Genomic DNA, 24,085 nt, shown 5'->3' on the forward strand with positions numbered 1-24,085 from the left:
AGGCTAGGGGTGTAATTGGAGGTGTAGCCACCAGCCTATGCCAGAGCCACAGCAACGCGGGATCCGAGCCGCGTCTGCAACCTACACCACAGCTCACGGCAACGCCGGATCGTCAACCCACTGAGCAAGGGCAGGGACCAAACCCACAACCTCATGGTTCCTGGTCGGATTCGTTAACCACTGCGCCACGACGGGAACCCCCTAAATTTTTAATTTAAGTATATTTGATGTATAACTTTGTAAATGTAAGGTGTACAACATGTTGCTTTGATACATATATATATTATAATATGATTGCCACTGTAATGATAATTAGCACCTTTATCATGTCACACAATTATCATTTCTCTTTAGCAGTTGGAATAATTAAGATATAGTATCTTAGGAGTTCCCGTCCTGGCACAGTGGTTAACGAATCTGACTAGGAACCATGAGGTTGCGGGTTCAATCCCTGGCCTTGCTCGGTGGGTTAAGGATCCGGTGTTGCTGTGAGCTGTGGTGTAGGTCGGATCCTGAGTTGCTGTGGCTCTGGCGTAGGCCAGCAGCTACAGCTCCAATTCGACCCCTAGCCTGGGAACCTCCGTATGCCATGGGAGCAGCCCTAGAAAAGGCAAAAAAAAAGACATAGTATCATAGTAAATTTGATGATTATAATAGAATATTGTCTATGTTCACTGCAGTGTGTATTTTATCTGCAGGGCTTATTTACTGCATTACAAGTTTATACTCAAATATCTCTTTTATCCCACCACCCTCTGCTGGCTAATCCCCCCTTTATTCTCCGTTTCTATGAATTTAGCTTTTTTCGAATCCACATATAAGGGGTATCATGCAGCATTTGTCTTTCTGTCTGACTTAACTCACTGATCATGACCTCCTCAAGATTCATCCGTGTTATTGCAAATGGCAGGATTTCCTTCTTCCTCACAGCTGAATAATATTCCATTGTGTACATGTGTGTGTGTGTGTATATATATATATATATATACCACATCTTCTTTATCCATTCATCTATTGATGGACATGGTAGGATGCTTCCATATCTTTACTATGGAAATAAAGCTGTAATAAACACGGGAATGCCTGTATCTCTTTAAGAGCTGTTTCCATTTCCTTTGGGCACATCCCCAGAAGCGGAATTGCTGGATTATTCGGTAGATCTCTGTCATTTATTTTTTTGATGAAACTCCATATTGTTTTCCGTCTTCTTTTTCCTGTCTTTTTTTCTCTCTCTCCCATTCTCAGCAGTAACAATAATTAAAACCACAATTTAACGATATCTTGTTATGTGCCCAATGCTTTCATTAGACTCCTCAGATCTTGAATTGTCTTCAGTTTTACCACGTTTACCATTTTGTTTTTCCCACATCTTTGTCTTGTAGAAGTTTCTATAGCTGGGCAGCTTTTCCAGATGAATGGCTGCTGAGTGTTCCTGAAGGGTGGCGCTTTCAACCTGAGTCAGGCTATTATGTCTACTATGGGAATCATGAATTATTAATAGTTGCCCAGTCATTATCTTGAGAGCTTTTTGTTGTCCTTCATTTTGGTTGGGATATGATGGCGGTGATTTGGTTCTCAATAAAAGATGGAAATTTCCAGGCTAGGGGTTGAATTGGAGCTGCAGCCGACAGCCACATCCACACGGGATCCAAGCCGCGTCTGCAACCTCCACCACAGCTCATGGCTACGCTGGCTCCCTAAGCCACTGAGCGAGACCAGGGATCGAACCTGCATCCTCAGGGATGCTAGTCAGTTTCCTTTCTGCTTAGCCACGACAGGAACTCCGAGTATCTCAAATTTTGTTATTAAGATTATTTTACTAAAAAAATTTAGGCATGTCTAAAAGATACATTTGTTCTTTAGGGAGCATTGATATTATAATATCAAGATTGAAAAGAGTGACTTTACATGGTTCCATTTTAAAAACAAATGGTTAAGAACACAAAAACATAAAAAATAAAGCAATGATTATGAATATACTCTCAATTTCAAATCATCATTCCTGAATTTGTTGAGCGCAACATTTGAAAATCAAAACCTTACATTAAAATGCTAGGGTGTGGAAAATAAATTCCACTGCTTTCTGCACTTCTGGGACTTGACCTGTAACTTTGGGCGAATTGGTAAACTTGCCAAAGTCCAGCTGGGTTGAGGGTGGGGAGAAGCCCACTTTCGCTCCACTGGACGTAGGTTCATTTACTAAAGTAAACAGAACTGTAAAGACTAAAATTCAACAACATAAAGATCTCTGTTTTTGTTTTTCAAGAGGTCATTCTGGGAGTATTTTTTCTTCCCCTTCCTGAATGTACCACCCCAAAATATGTCTCTTTGGTTTAAGAATTATTTTGAAGGGTTTATTTTTAAGAAACTGCAGATGCAAAAGAAACTCCAAACACAGTGGCAGTTACCCTTTGGTAAAGGGAAATCGACATTTGTAAAGAAATTTACATTAGAAAGGGGGCGTGGACCAGGAAGACGGCGATTACCAGACAACTTTTTCACCCAAGCGATTAACCAGCAGTGGTAGCAACCTTTGTTTACCTCCCTCTTCTCTCCTTCCTCTGAATTCCCTCCCCCTTTGAGGCCCCAGGCCCTATTTCTGTCCTTAGTTCAGGATGATATTTAAATCTCAATTGTCTGGCTGCCTTTTGAGTCTCAAATTTTAGCCTTCAATATGAATGCACGTAATGAAAATTTTTTATTTTTCTCCTGTTAATCTGCCTTTATTATGAGGAGGAGGGGTCTTAGCCAAGAGCTCAGAAGAGCAGAGGGGAAATTATTTTACTTGTCCCACATCATCTTAGAAGCAGAGTCCCTAATGCTTATTTTACTAGGATTCCTCCATGGTAACGGTGAGATAAGTATCTTTGAAAGATAAAAGGGCCTATATGTAAAAGATGGAACCTCTTGGTTTCTAGTCGGATTCGTTTCTGCCATGCCATGATGGGAACTCCCAGTATTTTATTCTATTTTAAAACTCACATTAAAAGGCCCAGAGCTGGGAGCTCCCATTGTGGCACAGCAGAAACGATTCCGACTAGGCACCTTGAAGTTGCGGGTTCAACCCCTGGCCTTGCTCAGTGGGTTAAGGATCTGGCATTGCCCTGAGTTGTGGTGTAGGTCGAAGACATGGCTCAGATCTGGCATTGCTGTGGCTGTGCCATAGGCTGGTGGCTACAGCTCCAATTCGACCCCAAGCCTGGGAACTTCCGTATGCCTTGGGTGTGGCCCTAAGAAGACAAAAAAAAAAAAAAAAAGAAAGAAAGAAAGAAAGAAAGAAAAGGCCAGGCTTGAGATAGAAGGGATAAAACTATACTCCAGCTACCTCACAGGTTAGTGCTTATTTACCTGTTTTAGTCTTTTCATTAACCTTTGTTTAAACCATTCTCAGCCCTCTTTTTGTTTTGTTCGGTTTTCAAATTACTTAAGGATATCAGGTTAGTAGTGTACCAATTTGTAAATTCCTTGAAATTTTAGAATCCAGTCACATCCACCCCCACCAGATAAACATACTTAATGCCTTCAGGCCTTGGCTATTTTATTTTATTTATTTATTTATTTTTTGTCTTTTGTCTTTTTGTCTTTTGTTGTTGTTGTTGTTGTTGTTGCTATTTCTTGGGCCGCTCCCTCGGCATATGGAGGTTCCCAGGCTAGGGGTTGAATTAGAGCTGTAGCCACCAGCCTACGCCAGAGGCACAGCAACGCAGGATCCGAGCCGCGTCTGCAACCTACAGCACAGCTCACGGCAACGCCGGATCGTTAACCCTCTGAGCAAGGGCAGGGACCGAACCCGCGACCTCATGGTTCCTAGTCGGATTCGTTAACCACTGCGCCACGACGGAAACTCCAGGCCTTGGCTATTTTAAAAGGATATATAGATGGGATTTGGTTGTATAAGTTTGTATCTTCCTAGACACTACATGCCATCATGGCTTGGTAAATTGAACAAAATTCTGTAAATTTTTGATGGATCCTCACTATTCCCATCTGATATTATTACATGAAAAAAATCAACTTAAGGGTCCAGGAGGGATGGACTGGGAGTTTGGGATTAGTGGATGCAAACTATGATATATAGAATGCATAAAAAACAAAGTCCTGGGGAGTTCCTGTCGTGGCGCAGTGGTTAACGAATCCGACTAGGAACCATGAGGTTGTGGGTTCGGTCCCTGCCCTTGCTCAGAGGGTTGACGATCCGGCGTTGCCGTGAGCTGTGCTGTAGGTTGCAGACTCGGCTCGGATCCAACTTGCTGTGGCTCTGGTGTAGGCCGGTGGCTACACCTCCAATTAGACCCCTAGCCTGGGAACCTCCATATGCCGTGGGAGCGGCCCAAAGAAATAGCAAAACAAAACAAAACAAAACAAAACCAAAGTCCTATAGTACCCACAGCACAGGGTAATATATTCAATATCCTGTAATAAACTATAATAGAAAAAAATATGAAAACGAAGTCACTTTTCGGTACAGCAGAAATTATCACAACATTGTAAATCAACTATACTTTGATAAAATAAATTAAAACTGTTGCCAAAACTTTACTTCTGTTCACCGTTACAGAATAGAAATTTGGAGACGGAGTTTTGGGTGAAGGAGAAAAAAATAGCTTGATTGCTTTGCCAGGCAAAGGAGGGTCACAACAGGCTAATGCCTTAAAGACGGTCCCCCCCCCCCCCCCCGCCACCGCCCATGCCCCGGAAAGAATTATGAGGCGTTTTATAGTAAAAAGGAGAAAAACAGGTTTTCAGTTAGGAGTCAGGATTGGGACAAACATGCATTCTTCTTTTTTTGGGGGGATCTTAGTCATCAAAGCTGGAGCCAGGAGATGGAGGCCTGATCGTGATGGTGGTTTTCTGGGCTATTGCCTTGAATAACAGTACTTGTGAAAAGGGCATATGGATCAGAGATTAGAACTAGGAAATTTCTTGAAAAATATCACATGCTCATCATCTTTAACTCACAGGCAATTATGCTTCAGGGTGCCTAATCTTTAGCTTAAGGGTGATTATGTTTCGGGTGCAATTAAACCGGGGAGACAGACAAGGAAGGACTCTCAGCTGTTCAGTTTTAAAGTATTCATTTCTAAAAGAAGCATAAGGAATGTAACTTTTCTCTTAGGTGTATAAGATGCCTGTATCATCATGTGTATCCCTTGAGAGGAAACCAGGATCCTGCCCCAAGGCTGTACTATTTTTTCTTGACTGTTCCTCCCTGGTCTTTGCATCCCCTTCCTCCCCTGATCAGCAACTGTCTGAACCTGCCCCTTAGAACTCAGGGAAGGTCATGGAGGCTGAACGATGCCTGTTTCCTAAGAACAAGAAATGGGGGACACAGAAAGGCTTTTGGGCCCAGGAGCCCCATAGGGCTCTGTTCAGTTACAAAATAAACAAAAAAATCGACTTAAAAAAAAACCCCAACAGGAGTTCCCATCATGGCACAGCAGAAATAAATCTGACTAGGAATCATGAGGTTGCGGGTTTGATTCCTGGCCTTGCTCAGTGGGTTAAGAATCCAGCATTGCCATGAGCTGTAGTTCAGTTTGCTGGCATTGCTGTGGCGGTGGCGTAGGCCAGCAGCCACAGCTCTGATTAGACCCCTGGCCTGGGAACCTCCGTATGCCACAGGCGTGGCCCTAAAAAGCATTTTTTTTTTTTTTTTTTTGTCTTTTTGCCATTTCTTGGGCCGCTCACCATTTCTTGGGCCGCTCCCGCGGCATATGGGGGTTGCCAGGCTAGGCGTCTAATCAGAGCTGTAGCTGCCGACCTACACAAGAGCCACAGCAACGCGGGATCCGAGCCGCGTCTGTGACCCACACCACAGCTCTGGCAACGCTAGATCCTTAACCCACTGAGCAAGGCCAGGGATCGAACCCGAAACCTCATGGTTCCTAGTCGGATTTGTTAACCACTGAGTCATGACGGGAACTCCAAAATATTTTTTTTAATTAAAAATAAAATTTGAAAACCTCAACATTTTCCTGTGTGTATGAGAAAAAACAACATCTGGACGGATATACCATAAAATATTAACTTTGTCTCTGGGTGATTAGCTAGTGGATGCTTCCTTTTATCCTTATTTTGCTTATTTGTATAATACCTTAAAAATGAGGGTGAATAACTTGAATCACTTTTTTTAAACAGGTATTTATGTAAATATTATAATTTAATATCTTTAGATAAACTTAACCAGAGAGAGTTTTCTGTCTCCTCAGCACAGTGAGGTCTTTCTGTATCTCACTAGACTCTGAAGGAATCGCATCAGTTATCCATGATGTGCCCAGGTTGCTGTTTTCACCCTTAATTCCAGCCAGGATTTTCAAGGGGTAACCAACAATTCTTACTACAAATCCATTCCACCCTACCAAAGAGGCTCTCTGAGCTCTTGTTCCCTAAGATGTGAGCTGACAGTTTCTTCTTTAGGATTGAGATAGCCTTCAGTTTTAATCCATCATTTAGGGGGTGAATCATGTCGGACACAGGTTATCAATCTACATAATCTATGGGGACAAGAATCCTGACTTCACGAGATGGTTATGATTATTAGGGATGAGTGTAAAACTCCAAACGGAGTGCCTGGCAAGCGCCAGCATTCAACACATGGCAGCCATTCTTATGAGTCTGTAGGCGAAAGAGCAAATGGTACTTTTCCTTTCTTTCTATCACCTCCTAAACATAAACATCTCTGAAAGGTAGACCTCCTACAGAGCCAGCTAAGGGGAACCAGCCTGCACTCCTCTGGTATTGAGATGATAAAGATGCACACAGGTACCTCTTAAGACAATACTATTTCATGTATCTTTATTTTACATACACACATGTATAGATAGATCTGTATTCTATCTAAAATCTGTATTCTGCTTAGCTGCTTATGGTGATTGAGCAGCTGATTAAATGACTACCAAATTATAAATGTTACTGCTAATCTCTGAATAATTGAGCTTTTCTTCTGCTTACCCTTCTAATTTATTAACAGATGTATTCTTTTCTTTCTTTTCTTTTTTTTTTTTTGGCCACAATGGCATATGGAGTTCCCAGGCCAGGGATCAGATCCCAGCCACAGGTGTGAGCTATGCAGCAGTTGCTGCAGTGCTGGCTCCTTAACCCACTGTGCCAGGGGAACCTGGGTCCCAGTGCTGCAGAGATTCGGCTAATCCAGTTGTGTCACAGCATGACTCATACAGGTGTTTTTTTTTGTTTTTTTTTTTTGGCCTTTTTAGAGCCACAGCCGTGGTGTATGGAGGTTCCCAGGCTAGGGGTCGAATTGGAGCTGTAGCCTCTGGCCTACGCCAGAGCCACAGCAACGCCAGATCAGAGCCATGTCTGTGACCTACACCACAGCTCTCAGCAACCCTGGATCCTTAACCCAGGGAATGGGGCCAGGGATTGAACGTACAACCTCATGGTTCCTAGTCGGATTGTTTCCACTGTTCCACTACAGGAACTCCTCATACAGGTGTATTCTTAAAAACCTTCTCCCTTTCAAATAAATTGATAAAGTTGATAAAAGCACTTCTTGGGCAGTGTTCATTTTCAGATTCCTCAAGACCTATGAATTTTTTTTTTTTTTTTTGTCTTTTATTTTGGCCATATGGAGGTTCCCAGGCTAGGGGTCCAATAGGAGCTGTAGCCATCAGCCTATGCCAGAGCCACAGCAACGCAGGATTCGAGCCTCGTCTGCAACCTACACCACAGCTCACGGCAATGCTGGATCGTTAACCCACTGAGCAAGGGCAGGGATCGATCCTGCAACCTCATGGTTCCTAGTCGGATTCGTTAACCACTGCGCCACGACGGGAACTCCTGAATTTTTTCTTTTAACAATTATCTTCTAAGTTGGTATTTCTAAGACTCTCAAGGCTGAAGCCAGAGGCCTCTCAAATCCGACTGTCTCAGCTCAATTTCCAACTCACCGATTTGAGCTGTGACAAGTTGTTTAACCCCACTGTTTTTCAGTCTCAACAGTATAATAGGATAATAATAGTACCTACCCTATCCCATAAGGTAAAGTGTTTAGAATAGTGAGAGCTTAGCATATAGCAAGTAGCTATTAATATGTGATCAATATTACAGAAGTGAAAGACACTCCATGAACGTTTGCAACTCCATCTATCCATGAGAATGGCAAACTGCCTATGTGCACAATTCTCTCTCTCTCTCTTTTTTTTTTTTTTTTTTTTTTTTTTTTTGTCTCTTTGCCATTTCTTGGGCCGCTCCCGCGGCATATGGAAGTTCCCAGGCTAGGGGTTGAATCAGAGCTGTAGCCACCGGCCTACGCCAGAGCCACAGCAACTCGGGATCCGAACCGCGTCTGCAACCTACACCACAGCTCACGGCAATGCTGGATCGTTAACCCACTGAGCAAGGGCAGGGATCGAACCTGCAACCTCATGGTTCCTAGTCGGATTCGTTAACCACTGCGCCACGACGGGAACTCCCATGATTCTCTTTTAAGTCATGATCACTGTCAGAAAAATCATTAAATGTACATGCAGTTGTCAGCAAAGAGAATATGGGGCACATAGACAGCCTCTAAAGTAGTTTCCGCACAGCCCACGTTACAGGACGTTGAGCGGCAGAACACTTTCCCTCCAAGTATGGAGAAACTTGGTTTGAGGGTTTCCAATAAGCTACAGTAATAACTAGTTGGCTCTGCCACCAGTCCAGTTCAGTCATCTCAGATGTTTTCCAACAATGCTTAATCCCCCGTTTCCTCTCCTTTGTTCCAGCCTCCCCCAGGAGACATCCGCACGAGTGGGGCAGTCCTTGAGGAAGGCCGGCAGAAGCATACCCCACAAGGGGACACATCAAAACTCTTACCTGCCCATTGTCTAGAAACTTGTTGAGCTAATGGCACAGAGTTTCTCAGATATTCTTCGCTCGTCCCCACTCCCCCATGTGCAATCACTCAAAACCAGGATCTCTTCAACCCTTTGCCTTTTAAGCCTGTGTTTTCCACAAACCCAAGGATACTGAAGATATGCTTCAAAGATACTCATTTAAATTTTTACTTCCTTGATGGCATGCCCTCTGACCTAATTACTATTATTACTGCCAGCTAGAAAAGATAAGTTGCTTTCTTTGGAAATTGAGAGAAAAAACCCTGAGCCCAGAGTTCCCGTCTTGGCGCAGCAGAAACGAATCCGACTAGGAACCATGAGGTTTTGGGTTCAATCCCTGGTCTTGCTCAGTGGGTTGAGGATCTGGTGTTGCCACGAGCGGTGGTGTAGGTCGCAGACACACCTCAGATCTGTCATTGCTATGGCTGCAGTATAGGCTGGCAGCTGTACCTCCGATTAGATCCCCAGCCTGGGAAACTCCATATGCCTTGAGTGTGGCCCTAAAAAGCAAAAAACAAAAACAAAAACAAACCTGAGCCAGAAAGACCTCCTGATATGTCACATCAATTAAAAAAAAAAAAAGAGAGATTAGCAAAGATACTTTGTGATGGGCTGCATGCCACCTGAAAATACTTTTGTCTCTTTTTTTATATTAATAAACTTCCCAAAGTCTGAGAATCACACTGCTGATTGTGACAAGTTGGAGGTTATAGAGGAGGAGTTTTACATGTCTAAAGTCTGTGGAGATTATATTTAACCATGTGTAAACATCTGGTATGAAAAAAGAGAATACTCAGCCATAAAAAAGAGTGAAATTGGAAATCCTGATATTGCACAGAAGAAATGAACCCTAACTAGCATCCATGAGGATGTGGGTTTGATCCCTGGCCTCCTTCAGTGGGTTAAGGATCCTGCGTTGCCATGAGCTGTGGTATAGGTCACCATTGAGGCTCGGATCCTGTGTTGCTGTGGCTATGGTGTAGGTCAGCAGCTGTAGCTCCAATTCAACCCTAGCTGGGGAACTTTCATATGCTTCGGGTGCAGCCCTAAAAAAAGCAAAAAAAAAAGAAGCCATTTGCAGCAACATGGATGGACCTAGAGATTATCATACTGAATGAAGGAAGTCACACAGAGAAAGACAATAATATCGCTTATATGCAGAATCTAAAAATATAATACAAATGAATTTATTAACAAAACAGAAATAGACTAACAGACATGGAAAACAAACTTAGGGTTACCGAAGGGGAAAGGTGAGGGGGGAGGGATAAATTAGGAATTTGGGATAAGCAGATACAAACTACTGTATATAAAAGAGATTAAAAAAAGAGATCAAAGAGATAACAAGAGATAAATAACTGTGTAGCACAAGAAACTGTATTCAGTATCTTGTAATAACATAACGGAAAAGGATCTGAAAAAGAATATATATATGTATATATGTACAACTGAATCAATTTCCTATACACTTGAAACTAATACAACATTGTAAATGAACTATATTTGAATAAAAACTTTTTAAAAATAAAACAAAGGTGGAGTTCCCATCTTGGCTCAATGGTTAACAAGTCTGACTAGGAACGGTGAGGTTGCAGGTTTGATCCCTGGCATCGCTCGGCTGGTTAAGGATCCCGAGTTGCTGTGAGCTGTGGTGTAGGTTGCAGATGCGGCTCCGATCCCAAGTTGCCATGGCTGAGGTGTAGGCCGGCGGCTATAGCTCCGATTCGACCCCTAGCCTGGGAACCTCCATATGCTGCAGGTGCGGCCACAGAAAAGATAAAAGACAAAAAAAAATTTTTTTTGTTAATAAAATAAAACAAAATAAAGGAAAAGAAAAAAGAGAATAGCCCCAACATTAGACTGAGCTACAAAGTACCAGAATACTTTGTCTAAAGACTGCAGGGGCAGCCCCACTGTCCATTTGCCTCTCTTCCCTAGGTTGATTATTTTAATATGGAATATGTAATAAAGTGTTCAAACGATCTCATTATATTGTAGATTAGTCTTTTCTCACTAGATAGCATCTCTCTCTTCATCAGGGTCCTTGATAATATCCTTTGACCATCCAATCACTCCACGAAAATCACAGGCACAGAGCGTCACAAACTATCAACTTGCCTGAAATGATGATCCAGGATAAAAATATCAAATGTCACCCCAGATCAGCCTACTGTTTCCAAACACTTGTCTAAAGGCAAACAAAACATGTGCTTCGTGAAACAAAATGTACATAAATATTTAGCTATTTAGTATATTATTCTGATGTGGGAGAAAGATATATTTTTTTAGTTAGGTGACCTGGTTTGCAATACCACCTCTGCAAATTATCTGCGTGATCTTGAGCAAATCTTATAATCTCTCTGTGCTATATTGTCATTAGTTCAGTGAGTCAGTCATTTAACAAATCTTTCCTTGATATTTGATTTGTACAGAACATGGTGCTAGAAAGGGATACAGAGGTGAATAAGGTTGCTTCAAATCTACCTTCCAACACACAAAGCAAGTTTTTCATTTCTGGAATTTTGTTTGTTGGAAAAGCTTTCCTTTTGTTGTGCTCTGAACATCCCCTCCTTAGAGCAGTATATTCTTGTTTAAAATCTTCTCATATCTGCCGATATTAATGTCCATCTTTTTTTTTCCAATGTTCATTTTCCCTCCAGAGTCTTTGTTCTTGCCAAGTTGGATTTTCTCTATTTTTGTTTATTTTCTGTCTCTTTCCCAATACATGCTTTCCTCCAAGATCATCTTTTAGAGGAAGAAAAGCTGATAGGAAGCCCTGAACACTTTTCACTGTCTCTTATTAGCTATGATCTCACCATAGGGCTGGGGCTTTCTATGAGTCTTGAACAAGTGAACAGTAAGAAATGCATTTTACATAATAACCATGTGTGTGTGAATGTGTGTGTCTTAAGTTTCAGCATATGTTGACTATGCTTTATTACATGTGATACATTCTCATAGTTTCTTTTCCATTTTGTGGACACAACCTACCCCCTTGATTTCATGACACATGGTTATCACCATAAGTCAAAAAGCATCAGTGATCTAGCTGAGCTGTTTTCTTGAAGAATCCTGGTCAGAGCTCTCTTGGACTTCTGAGACAAGTACCCAGAAGATACTTTTTCTTTTCCCTGCATGGGAGTGTCAATTGAAAAAAATAATAATACAGCAATCTGCAAATCAGAATAGTTTATTTGGGGTCTAAGTATCGCAATCCAAGAGACACAGATTTGGATAATGCAGAAAGAGTGTTCTGAGGAAGAGAAAAAGCCAGAGGCTTAAAAAGACAAAAAGCCACAACATTGCTGAAATTTGCCCGTTGAGACTTGTAATTGACTTCAACTCAAGTCTGAAAATATTTGTTTTTAAGAAATCACAGGTGGGAGTTCCCGTCATGGCTCAGTGGTTAACGAATTTGACTAGGAACCATGAGGGTGCGGGTTCGATCCCTGGCCTTGCTCAGTGGGTTAAGGATCTGGCGTTGCCGTGAGCTGTGGTGTAGGTCACAGATGCAGCTCGGATCCCGCGTTGCTGTGGCTGTGGTGTAGGCCGGTGGCTACAGCCCCTATTAGACCCCTAGCCTGGGAACCTCCATATGCCGCGGGTGTGGCCCTCAAAAAAAGACAAAAGACAAAAAAAAAAAAAAAAAAAGAAAAAGAAATCACAGGCGTTCCCGTCATGGCACAGTGGAAACGAATCCGACTAGGAACCATGAGCTTGCGGGTTTGATCCCTTGTGGGTTAAAGATCCGGTGTTGCTGTGGCTGTGGTGTAGACCGGCAGCTGTAGCTCTGGTTGGACCCCTAGCCTGGAAACCTCCATTTGCCATGGGTGCGGCCCTCAAAAAAAGATAAGACAAGCAAACAAAAAAATCACAGGTTGTTTTTGAGTAGGGTTCTGATCTGCATGTAGACTGTCATGTGTTAATTTAGGGTAAGGGTCTGATAAGTATTTCGAGTTTCTAGCAGGTGTTTGGATGACTTCATCATGTCAAAGGTCAGATTCCAGTCAGGGTGAGACATGCATAAGTCACAGGTCCTCGGTGGCCTCCTGGGTCTCATAGCAATACCAACTCCATCTTGATGTTCTTTTCACAAGAGTTAATGCCTGGTGGCCAGAAATTGGGAGTCAAATTGGGTAGAAGCTGCAGGCCTTGATCTTCAACATGTGAATGGTTGTTAATCACCAGTTTTCAGGATGTGGTCCTTCACTTCAGAAGCCCTTTTTTTTTTTTTTTTTTTTTTCATAGCTTTAGCCACTGGCCTACACCACAGCCACAGCCACGCCAGATCGGAGCCACATCAGTGACCTACACCACAGCTCATGGCAATTCCGGAATCCTTGACCCTCTGAGAAAGGCTAGGGATTGAACCCACAACCTCATGGTTCCTAATTGGATTCATTTCTGCTGCGCCACGATGGGAACTCCCAGAGGGCCTTGATATGAACATCTGCAGATGATAAACATTAGGCTTTCTCCAGGGAGAGGAAGCCACTTAAGGGTTCTTCTGGGGGAGGGGCCTGGAGCTCCAACTGCTCCTGACACTGAATTTCAGCCTTGAGTTTCATCCTGTTTGTAGCTTACTTGTATCCCTCTTCAGGGAGGTTTATGATGTTGCCAGCTTCTGGGTATTTGGGGAATTCTGGCCTGTAAATAGGCATTCCTCACTGCTTGTTGGCATTCCCGCTTGTTGGCATTCCTCACTGCTGGCTAAGGAATATATTTTCTTAAGATGGTTACCATTTCTACCCTTTCTTTTTTCTTTTTTTTCTTTTTCACAGCCACACATGTGGCATGTGGAAGTTCCCAGACTAGGAGTCAAAACAGAGCTGCAGTGGCCTGCCTACACCATAGCCACGGCAGCACCAGATCTGAGCCGCATCTGTGACTTAGGCCTCAGCTCGCAGAAACACCAGAGCCTTAACCCACTGAGTGAGGCCAGGGATGGAACCTGCATCCTCATGGATACTATGTCAGGTTCTTAACCTGCTGAGCCACAACAGGAAGTCCCCATTCTACCCTTTCTTTTCCAACTTCTAAAACGTTGTTGCTTTTGTTTCCTCTCTTAACTTTAATCTTGTGGTTGTCTGTTTTATAAACTAACAAATAACAAAGGAAACTCCTGTTACTGGGGGTTTTGTGGAGCGTGGGTAGGGAGTGTGGCTAATCACTGGTATTAAAGCCGATGTATAAACAAGCCTTCATATGCAATTTCTTTTGTGTGTGTGTGTGTGTGTGTGTGTGTGTGTGTGTGTGTGTTCTTTTAGGGCCACACCTGCGACATATGGAGGTTCCCAGGCAAGGGGTCGAATTGGAGCTGTAGCTGCCGGCCTATACAGCAACACAGGATCCAAGCCATGTTTGCGACCTCCACCACTGCTCACAGCAATGCCGGATCCTTAACCCACTGAGTGAGGCCAGGGATCAAACCTGCATCCTAATGGATGCTAGTCAGATTCGTTTCCGCTGAGCCACGATGGGAACTCCTCATGTACAATTTCATATTCTCTTTACAAATTTTAAATTTAACATTATAATCATTCTCCTGTGTGATTACAAATGTAATGAACATCATTAAATTTCTGTTCATATGCCACTCTCTTTCTTAATAATTTGCCCCTTATGGACACTGGACTAGTTTCCAATTATAAATAAGACCATAAGGAACATATTTGTGTACAAAAGCATGTCCCAATTTTAGTTATTTCCTGAGACTTGTTAAAAAAAAAAGATTATTTAAAAAATTAAAATAATTTTTTAAGGAGTTCCATCATGGCTCAGTGGAAATATCTGACTAGCATCCATGAGGATCAGGTTCAATCCCTGGCCTTGCTCAGTGGATTAGAGGTCCAGTGTTGCCATGAGCTGTGGGGTAGGTCGCAGACACAGTTCGGATCCCGCGTTGCTGTGGCTGTGGTGTAGGCTGGCAGCTATAGCTCCAATTGGACCCCTGGCCTGGGAACCTCCATCTGCAGCAGGTGCGGCCCTAAGAAGACAAAAAGACAACAAAAAAGAAAAAAGAAAAAAAAAGAAAAAGATTCAGCTGAATAAATTTTTTTGTTTGCCTTTAAAATAATTTCTTAAGGAGTTCCCGTGGCGCAGTGGTTAACTAATCCGACTAGGAACCTTGAGGTTTCGGGTTCAATCCCTGGCCTTGCTCAGGGGGTTAACGATCCAGTATTGTCCAGCATTGCTGTGAGCTCTGGTGTAGGTCATAGACTCGGCTTGGATCCTGCGTTGCTGTGGCTGTGGTGTAGGCCGGCGGCTACAGCTTTGATTAGACCCCTAGCCTGGGAACCTCCATATGCCACGGGAGTGGCCCTAGAAAAGGCAAAAAGACAATAAATAAATAAATAAATAAATAAATAAATAAATAAATAATTTTTAAAAATTTTATAATGATTTTTTTTATTTTAACTAGTTTATAATGTTCTGTCAATTTTCTACTGTACAGCAAGGTGACCCAGTTACACATACATGTATACATTTTTTTTTTTCACATTATGCTCCATCATAAATGACTAGGTATAGTTCCCAATGCCATACAGCAGGATCTCATTGCTGATCCATTCCAAAGGCAATAGTTTGCCTCTGTTAACCCCAAATTCCCAGTCCATCCCACTCCCTCCACACCCCCTTCAGGTCCATGATTTTTTTTTTTTCCTGTGGAAAGGTTCATTTGTGCCATATATTAGATTCCAGATATAAGTGATATCATATGGTATTTGTCTTTCTCTTTCTGACTTCACTTAGTATAAGAGTCTCTAGTTCCATCCATGTTGCTGCAAATGGCATTATGTTGTTCTTTTTTATGGCTGAGTAGTATTTCATTGTGTATATCTACCACATCTTCCTAATCCAATCATCTGCCAATGGACATTTAGGTTGTTTCCATGTCTTGGCTACTGTGAATGGTGCTGCAATGAACATGCAGGTGCATATGGCTTTTTCAAGGAAAGTTTTGTCAGGAATATGCCCAAGAGTGGGATTGCTGGGTCATATGGTAGTTCTATGTATAGATTTCTAAGGAACCTCCACGGTGTTTTCCATAGGGTTGTACCAATTTACATTCCCACCAACAGTGCAGGAGAGTTCCCTTTTCTCCACAACCCCTCCAGCATTTGTTACTTGTGGGCTTATTATGATGGCCATTCTGACTCGTGTGAGGTGGTACCTCACAGTAGTTTTGATTTGCATTTCTCAAATAATCAGTGATGCTGAGCATTTTTTCATGTGCTTGTTGACTATCTATACATCTTCCTTGGAGAAATGTCTATTCAGGTCTTTTGCCCATTTTTCCATTGGGTTGTTGACTTTTTTGCTGTCCAGTTGTTTGTATATTTTAGAGATTAAGCCCTTGTCAGTTGCATCATTTGAAAGTATTTTCTCCCATTCTGTAAGTTGTCTGTTTTTCTTTTTATGGTTTCCTTTGCTGTGCAAAATCTTGTCAATTTGATTAGGTCCCTTTGGTTTATTTTTGCTTTTATTTCTATTGCCTTGGGAGACTGACCTGAGAAAATATTTGTAAGGTTGATATCAGAGAATATTTTGCCTATGTGCTCTTCTAGGAGTTTTATGGTGTTTTGTCTTACATTTAAGTTTTTAAAGTCATTTTGAGTTTATTGTTGTGCATGGTGTGAGGGTGTGTTCCAGTTTCATTCATTACATGCAGCTGTCCAGTTTTCCCAGCAACAACTGCTGAAAAGACTGTCTTTTCCCCATTTTATATTCTTGCCTCCTTTGTCAAAGATTGACAGTAGGTGGCTGGGTTTATTTCTGGGATCTCTATTCTGTTCCATTGGCTTGTATGTTTGTTTTAGTATCAGTATCACACTGTCTTGATGTCAGTGGCTTTGTAATATTGCCTTAAGTCTGGGAGAGTTATGCCTCCTGCTTGCTTTTTGTTTCTCAGGATTGCTTTAACAATGCTGGGTCTTTTGTGGTTTCATATAAATTTTTGGATGGTTTGTTTTAGTTCTGTGAAAAATGTCATGGGTAATTTGATAGGGATTGCATTGAATCTGTAGATTGCTTTGGGTAGAATTGTTATTTTTACAATATTAATTTTTCCAACCCAGGAACATGGAATATCTTTCCATTTCTTTGCATCCTCTTTAATTTCCTTGTTTAATGTTTTATAGTTCTCAGCATATAAGTCTTTCACTTCCTTGGTCAGGTATATTCCTAGATATTTGATTTTTTGGGGTATGTATTTTTGAATTCCTTTTCTAATATTTCATTTTTAGTGTACAGAAATGCGGCCGATTTCTGACTGTTAATCTTATATCCTGCTACTTTGCTGAATTTGTTGATCAGTTTGAGCAGTTTTGGGGTTGAGTCCTTAGGGTTTTCTATATATGGTATCATGTCATCTGCATAGAGTGACAATTTTACCTCTTTTCTTCCCATTTGGATACCTTTTATTTCTTTTGTTTGTCTGATTACTGTGGCTGGGACTTCCAATACTATGTTGAGTAACAGTGGTGAGAGTGGGCATCCTTGTCTTGTTCCAGATTTGAGTGGGAAGGCTTTCAGCTTGTCTCCATTGAGTATTATATTTTCTGTGGGTTTGTTGTAAACGGTTATTATTATGTTAAAGTATGTTCCCTCTATACCCACTTTGGTAAGAGTTTTTAATCATGAATGGATGCAAAAATTTTTTATTATAGTTGATTTACAATGTCCTGTCAATTTCTGCTGTACAGCAAAGTGACTAGGTATACATATATGTACATTCTTTTTCTCACACTTTCCTCTATTGTGTTTCATCACAAGTGATTGGATATAGTTCCCTGCGCTCTGCAGCAGATGAACTGAATAAATTTACAGATCTAATTGGTTTAAGTCAAGGATTCATCAATCAGGCAGCATGAATCAGGTGGAGTGGAGCTCAGAGGAGCCACACAAAATGGTAAAAAGCAGCGAGGAACAAGGGAAGAGCGTGCTGTTTCAGGCAAGGTCATGGGCCTTTGGGGAAGGAAGGGGTCTGGCCAGTGGATGACCTCATTAGTGCAGACAAGGTAATTCCAGACTGACTAAATTTACATTCCTGGGAGAGGCTGAAACTGCGCCTAGGTTAGGTATTGAATTTTGGTTTGCTGATGTGAAGCTCAACTCAGGTGAGTCCATGTGGGGCCTGTTGTTTCTTTTTAACAGAGTAAATTCCCAGAAGGGGAAATATTGTGCCAAAAAAGAGAGAAGGCAAATTTAGCAAAGAGCAAATCCTCAGAATAGGATTTTAGTTGCCTCAGAATAGCCTGGAGGGCTGGTTAAAACAGCCTGCTCAGCCTAGCCCTAAAGGGAAATGAATCCGCACGTCTAGGGTGGGGCTAATGATAATTTGCATTTTTAACGAGCTCCTAGGCCTAGGTGAAAGCTACGGTTGGGAATGACACTGAGAGAACGCAGGTCTAAACCACAGACAGAGAAAAACAGTCTGGAACAAGAGCAGGGAAGGATGTAAATCAAGAATACGTGAAACTTCAGAGGTGTCTGTTTGTTGGTGAAAACGAGGCGCGAGATTGCATCTTTATTTCCGAATGAAATAGGAGGTGGAACCCTCAGCCAAAAAAGAAGGTAAGAGCAGAGTAAAAGGTTGATATAAGGAGTGAGAGGTTTGGCTAAGCCTCGGTGGGATTTAATGAAGAAATTGCTTGAGACTCTATAAAGCATTAACGGAGGGCATTGAAAACCTATTTTTTTGGGGGGTGCACCCTCGAAGCACATGGACATTCTGGGGCCAGGGATTGACCCTCCTCCACACAGCAGTGACAATGTCAGATCCTTAATTTGCGGTACCACCAGGGAACTCCAAAACCCCATCTGAAGTTAAACATCACACACATAAAATGATGACTAGTTTTCATCATCCTATAATCTTCTACAACTGTACTCAGCTGCCAGAGGAGGTCTACAGAGTGTGGGGCAGCCGCCCAATGGGGTGAGGAGCTAGGCTAGTGGTGAGAGAATGAAGTAATGACTGTGGGGTCTAGGCTAGAGATGAAAACTCTAACTATGCCAACTAATTTGCCAGAGAGCAAGACAAGAAAGCGTCAAAAGACAGCAGGTTTGATAAAGTGTAAAGCAGGCCTTGTGGAACTAAGCGAGTGAAAAAGCTGGAAACAGGATAGGTGATTGGTCTGGAGTCAAGCTATGATGAGCTTACCTTTCTGCAAATGGAGTGGTTTAGTGGTGTGAGAAGAATTTAGAGGAGTTCCCGTGGCTCAGTGGGTTAAGGGTCCGGCGTTGCTGTGAGCTGTGGTGTAGGTCGCAGATGTGGCTTGGATTTGGTGTGGCTGTGGTGTAGGTCGGCAGCTACAGCTCCTATTGGACCCCTAGCCTGGGAACCTCCATAGGCCGAGGGTGGGGCCCTAGAAAAGACAAAAAGACCAAAAAAAAAAAAAAAAAAAAAATGTAGAGATCCAAGTGAAACCCTTGGAGGAAGTCTGAAGGTAAACTGTTAGATGGGTCTTGTGCATGGGGGTTAAAATTTCTGAGAATAATGGCAAATCCCTGGTCACCCAGAGGCTGGTAAATAGGTAACCCAAGGGCTTAGTGGAAGAGGCGGAGGAAGCCTCAAAAGGCTTTTGCATCCAAGTTGGAGACTGCTGAGCAGAAATCAGTTATGGAGAGCTAGAAGAATTCATATACTGTCCTCTCATTTGCAGTAGGGAAAGTGTGGGAAGCTGATGGGTGTCAGCTGGAGTTGGCCAGGTGGTTGTGAGGAGGGTGCTGAGCCTACTAAGAGTTGCAAGTGCTGAGAGCTTTACTAAAGAGTCATTCCTGTAGAGGCTGCAGGTTCCCACAGAAAAGCCTAAGGTTGTTGGTCCCTAAAAACCTAGACCTCTCCGCTCCAGGATGAAGGATAATGTTAATGGCCCACTGTGCCGGTGAACTCATTCTTTTTTTTTTTTTTTCTTGTCTTTTTAGGGCCCCACCCACGCCATATGGAAGTTCCCAGGCTAGGGGTCAAATCAGAGCTATGGCTGCTGGCCTAAGCCACAGCAACTCGGGATCTGAGCCGAGACTGCAACCTACATGGCAATGCCAGATCCCCAACCCACTGAGCAAGGCCAGGGATCAAACCCGAGTCCTCATGGATACCAATCGGGTTGTTTCCACTACGCCACGATGGGAATTCCTAAATACATTCATTCTGTGGGGAGAGGGAAATTTACCCCTTTACTCCTTTAGAATCCGTGTGGCTGTGAAACTGACAGTATTAACGGCCTGAACCTAGCCAGAACACAGATTGGGACTTGAACCCACGTTTTCACTCACCCGTTGTCTGGACTTACTGAGGTTCAGGTTCTTTATGCCTCTGCGCAGAAGGAATTCAGCGAGAGACAAAGTGATAGGCAAGAAACCGATTTTTTAGGATATAATGCTTGTGAGAGATGCAAGCCGGCAGGCAAGGAAGCTCTGCCCCCAGGATCTAGCTACCGTTTTTATCAGCCAAGGGGAGTGGGGGTTGGAAAAGCCCCCTTTTCCTTTCTGGGAGTAGTAGCTCCTCCTTAGTATCAGGTAAGGTGTGTATTCATCTCTGCAGAAGGGTGGTCCTCAAACTCTTGCCCTTGGTCTGAATATGAATGCAGGCTTAATCCCATCCCCCCCACCCAATGACCTGAAGCAATTCTCCAGCCTCCACTAAGGAAGCAAGGCTGCCTTGTGCATGTGGCTTTCTTGAGCAATTTATTAACTCACAGTGATCTCCCAATGTACCCTAAGTTTCCCTCTTTAAATATGGTCCTTTCTCAGGACTTCTATAACTACCTGTGCCTACTCCATCCCTATCAGCTAGACTAATAATCAAATTGACATAAGACAGACGAACAGGAGGAAAAGGAGTAAATTTTAATTCAGGTGCATGCGATTTTCATAGAAATGGGACCTAAGAAGTGGCCAAAGGAGGCACCTTTTATACTTTTTAGGGAAAGAAAAAAATTTGTGAGGAATTGAGAGGACAAAGGAATTTAGGTGCCCAGTTAGTAAAGAATCAAAATAATTTGGGCTTGGGGTAGTAACTAGGTTTTTTAAAATAGACTTCTCCTAAATTCCCTCTGTTTAGCAATAAGGGTACTTTACTTCCAGACAAGGGATGTACACCTTTCACAGGAGAGATTTATTACCTGCCTTTAGGGAGACGGAAAGGAGAGTCAGAGTGTCCTTTTGTGTTGCCAATTTCTCGAGTAACTTTAATTCAAAATAATTAATATGCCATTGAGGTACATTTTGGGGCAGCCTGCTCTGGGCCCCAACAATTCCTATTAAGCTCTAGAGTTGGGTGTCTGCTGTTTTCTGTTTCCCCAGGGTCAGGGTCATTCTCTGTGCTCCAGGAAACTACCACTAATCTGTCAGTCTGCTCTCAAAAATGAAACTCCCTTGCTGTTCTTGTGCTAGGCATTGGGGATGCCATGTCCCTCCCTGTTCGCAAGAATTGTAATGAGTGGGGGTGAGGACAGGTGTGTGTGTGTGTGTGTGAAGCAAGTCGATGCGGGCTCAGAAAGGGACCACCTAAGTCTAGAAAGTGTGTTAGGAAATGACCTCTCATGTAGGTCACAGACGTGGCTTGGATCCCAAGTTGCTGTGGCTGTGGCGTAGGCTGGCAGGTCGACCTCTAGCCTGGGAAATTCCACATGTCGCTGTCGCCCTAAAAAAGCAAGGAAAAAAAAAATGACCTCTGAGAGAACATTTTATGAGACAAAAGCTCTTTGAGACAGGTATTTCTTAGGGAGGAAGTTTGTTTTTGAAAATGCAAATAAACCGCTTAAGACCAAAGAATACCTATTGTTTCTCATTGTTTATTTCTGGCCCACTATCTAAGAAAGGACTTAGATTAGGGTTAAGTGAGAAAATTTAGGAGAAATTTGTAGCTGGGCTCTGCAGTACCACAAAGGGAGGAACCCTTTGCCAGTCCTAGAGCTGCTAGTTTGTAGGGAGAAAGGTTATAAACAAAGACACTGCTCTTGGATGTCATCTACTCACACTCTGACCCTGAAATGATTCCCTTTCTTCTTAAAGAGAAAGACAAACCTGGAGTTCCCACCATGGCTCAGCAGAAACAAATCTGACTAGCATCCATGAGGACATAGGTTCAATCCCTGGCCTCGTTCAGTGGGTTAAGGATCCGGCATTGCCGTGAGCTGTGGTGTAGGTTGCAGACCCGGCTTGGATCTGGCATGGCTGTGGCTATGGTGTAGGTTGGCAGCTGTAGCTCCAATTCAACCCCTAGCCTGGGAACCTTCAGATGCTGTGGGTGTAGCCCTAAAAATATTAAAAAAATAAAGAGAAAGACAAACCGAACCCTATAAAGACTTGGCCCCCTAAATGGGTGAGCAGAGGGCGACCTGGAAAAGCAGAGGAAAGAGGCAGGCAGGCTTGGTGTGATTGCAGAGAGTGTGTGGATAGAGAGGCACCTAGAACAGCCCTCAAGAACACCGAGGTCTTTGGGCTGGGCAGAGGAAGTGAGATAGATGGCTTGGAAAGCTGGCTCCTGGGCTCCTGGGAAAAGGGCACCCATTCCATAGCCTGTCTTGGTGAAGGAAAAAAGTACACCCAGGGACAGAGAGAATGGTGGATGGTGGAGTGTTAAGATGGAATGAAAGACAGGCCTTCATTGGAAAGGACAAAGAAAGAAAAACCAAAGAGTAACTGAGCAGGGCTGAAATTATTGATTTTTTTTTTTTTTTTTTTTTTTTTGGCTTTTGTCTTTTTTTTAGGGCTGCACCTGTGACCTACGTAGGTTCCCAGGCTAGGGTTGAATCACAGCTACAGCTGCCGGCCTACGCCACAGCCACAGAAACACTGGATCCAAGCCCGCTCTGCGACCTACACCACAGCTCCCGGCAACCCCAGATCCTTAACCCACTGAGCGAGGCACATCCTCACAGATACGTTGGGTTCGCCAACCACTGAGCCACGACGGGATCTCCTGGAATTACTGAATTTTTATTCAGTAGCAGGTGGAGAGCCATTGAGGAATGGCAAGTAGGGGAACGAGGTGGTTGTCTGCGTTCTGGGAAGAAGCTGGGTGGGTGGGCTGGTGACAGTGGGGCTGGAGGTGGGGAGGTGATGCAGCCACTCCCTACGGCTCTTTCGTTCTTTGTCTGTCATTTAGTTTTTTCTCTTCCTCTCCTTATTGGAAGAGTCTAAAAATGCCTAGTCCAGAGACTTATTTTTCCTCCCAGGCTGTGTGGGGTGAGTTCTCCTTTCTGCAGCTGTCAGAAATGAAAGTGACAAACGGAGCCTCTTTTCTCCCTGAAAGAAAAGAAGACTTGCTCGGTTTTGACAAAAAGGGAGATTGTCAGAACAGGGATGTTATTGTCAGAACACGGATGTTACAAGTACTATAACCAAGAAACTCTCAGTTGGCTGTCTTGGCACCCTGGGTATTAGCCTAATTCATTCAACATTTACTACATGTCAGTGCAGAGGAGGATAATTTTGCCTGCACCCCTCCAGGTTCTTGCATGAGACTCCCCTGTAATAAAAAAGACAGATTAACAAGAGAAAAATTTAATTCTCTTCCTATATGCGAAAGCCCCTCAAAGAGAATGAAAGACGTGACCAGAGCAGGAAGCTTTTATAACTTTTAGACAAAGGAACCATACATTGGTGAAGAACTGACAAGACTTCAGTTTGGGCTGGAAGAAGTTAATGGGTAAGGAAGCCACAAAGTTTGCTTATCCAGGCTTCTTGGCCCTCGGTTCCCTGGATCTGGTGGTGAGGATGCCTTCTACGCTCCGGGTACAAGAAGGGTACCTTTCCCATAGGAGATTCATCTCCTGCTTTCAGGGGGACAAGGCAGGGTCCAGAGTGTCCTTCTTGTACCGGCTGTTCCTCAGGTATCTTTAATTCAAAATAAATGCCGAAAAGTGGCATATTTGGGGGGAACATGTTCTGAACCCCTATGCCAGCTATGGCACTAAAATCAGGACCATGAATAAGACAGAAGAGGTCTATGCTCTCTCTCCTAGAGTTTACATTCTAGGTAGAGTGTATATGATTGTGTGTGTGTGTGTGTGTGTGTGTGTGTGTGTGTGTGTGTTGGGAGTAGTGGATGAGACAGGTTGTAAACAAATAACCATGAAAACTTAAGATTCCAAGAGGGGCCGTGAAGACAACAGGATCCTGAAATAGAACCACTGAGCCATGATGGGAACTCCGACGCATGGATTATTTAGATGTGTATTGTTGATTTCCAAATATTTGAGATCTTTTGTCTCTAGATAGCTTAATGTTATGATTTTTAA

At 43.0% G+C, this 24,085-nt stretch overlaps 1 protein-coding gene, 1 long non-coding RNA gene and 1 other non-coding gene across 4 annotated transcripts in view; 2 read left to right on the forward strand and 1 right to left on the reverse strand.

Annotated features, from left to right (window-relative positions):
* Positions 1-24,085, reverse strand: part of LOC106508122 — a 74,742-nt gene that overhangs the window by 31,030 nt on the left and 19,627 nt on the right. The window lies entirely within an intron of this gene.
* Positions 6,446-6,529, forward strand: MIR9826 (microRNA 9826). Its single transcript, NR_128511.1, has one exon. It is a non-coding gene; the product is annotated as a microRNA 9826 (primary transcript).
* Positions 18,212-24,085, forward strand: part of CDCA7 (cell division cycle associated 7) — a 40,735-nt gene continuing 34,861 nt past the window's right edge. The window contains exon 1 of the mRNA XM_021075203.1: positions 18,212-18,410. The gene's annotated coding sequence lies outside the window, so the exon portion shown is untranslated. The remainder of the gene's footprint in view (positions 18,411-24,085) is intronic.

The sequence above is a fragment of the Sus scrofa genome, chromosome 15 (assembly GCF_000003025.6).
Source record: "Sus scrofa isolate TJ Tabasco breed Duroc chromosome 15, Sscrofa11.1, whole genome shotgun sequence".
Taxonomy (NCBI): Eukaryota; Metazoa; Chordata; class Mammalia; order Artiodactyla; family Suidae; genus Sus; species Sus scrofa.